The sequence below is a fragment of the Micropterus dolomieu genome, unplaced genomic scaffold (genome assembly GCF_021292245.1).
Source record: "Micropterus dolomieu isolate WLL.071019.BEF.003 ecotype Adirondacks unplaced genomic scaffold, ASM2129224v1 contig_5243, whole genome shotgun sequence".
Taxonomy (NCBI): Eukaryota; Metazoa; Chordata; class Actinopteri; order Centrarchiformes; family Centrarchidae; genus Micropterus; species Micropterus dolomieu.
This window is the reverse complement of record NW_025734232.1, coordinates 1-1,037: the sequence shown is the minus strand read 5'-3', so window position 1 is coordinate 1,037 and position 1,037 is coordinate 1. Positions and strand designations below refer to the sequence as shown.

Here is a 1,037-nt window from a genome sequence, read left to right as displayed (position 1 = left end):
GCGTTTATTGACGTAGGACAGTTCGGTCTGTTTGACCAAATACGGAGCCGCAACGTGTTTTGCCGATCATAAACTGGATATCAGGGGTGACCAAAGACAAATGTTTGCACTTTTATGCTTTAGGAATACTTCTAGTCAAAGCAGAGACAAGCGTGAAACCGCTACTAGTATGGCTTAGCGCTTTATTGCGCTGGATGGCAGCACTGTTCCTTGTCAATGTCGCTATGGACAAGGACCGTTTGGAATCTGATCATTTAGTGCTCTCTTGGAAAAACCACCAGTACAAGCAAATGCACCTTGGGCACATGTGGTAGTGTGGCCGAGTGGTCTAAGGCGCTGGATTTAGGCTCCAGTCTCTATGGAGGCGTGGGTTCAAATCCCACCACTGCCAACTTTACCTCCAGGCACAAGGAATTTCTGCTCACAATTAACACTGAACACTGAAAATTCCACTTGTGGTCAAACAAGGCTCTTTACTTAGAAGCACTTCTTGTCAAAGCAGAGAAGTCTGAAACTGCTGCCGGTATGAATTGGCGCTCAACCAGTACAAGCAAATGACCCCTTTGGAAAGAGAGGTCCAGGCGCCACGGTGGGTGCGGTGATCGCTCAGAGGAGAGGAAAGAGAGCCAGAGACTTGAGTTGTATAAATTAATCATTCTTAATCATTTTATTAACGATCCTTACTTATTTTTAATCTTTTAACCTAGATGTGCCTTGTCTTTACTTGTAAGTGCTGAACTGTAGTCATGAATACAGAAATTAGCTCACTGTGGTTAGATCCTTGAGTGGGAGTATTGACCGCAGACGCTGTAACTATGCACGCCTTGTTCAACTGTCATCTACTCTAGATTATGACTGCAGGAGAGGCTGCGGGTGTCCAAAATTTGCTGTGACAGTGCATGCTTCGTTCTACTGTTATCTACTGTTGTTATGACTACATGAGGGACTGTTGATGTATTAGTCTGCTGATATTAAGACTACATGTTTAATTACTGATTAAGACTACATGTTTAATTACTGATGAAGGGTTTGACTGT

General features: G+C 43.7%; 1 non-coding gene across 1 annotated transcript; it reads left to right on the top strand.

Annotated features, from left to right (window-relative positions):
* Nucleotides 1-309: 309 nt before the first annotated feature.
* trnal-uag lies at nt 310-391 on the top strand. The gene has a single exon. It is a non-coding gene; the product is annotated as a tRNA-Leu (tRNA).
* The last annotated feature ends 646 nt before the right edge of the window (nt 392-1,037 follow it).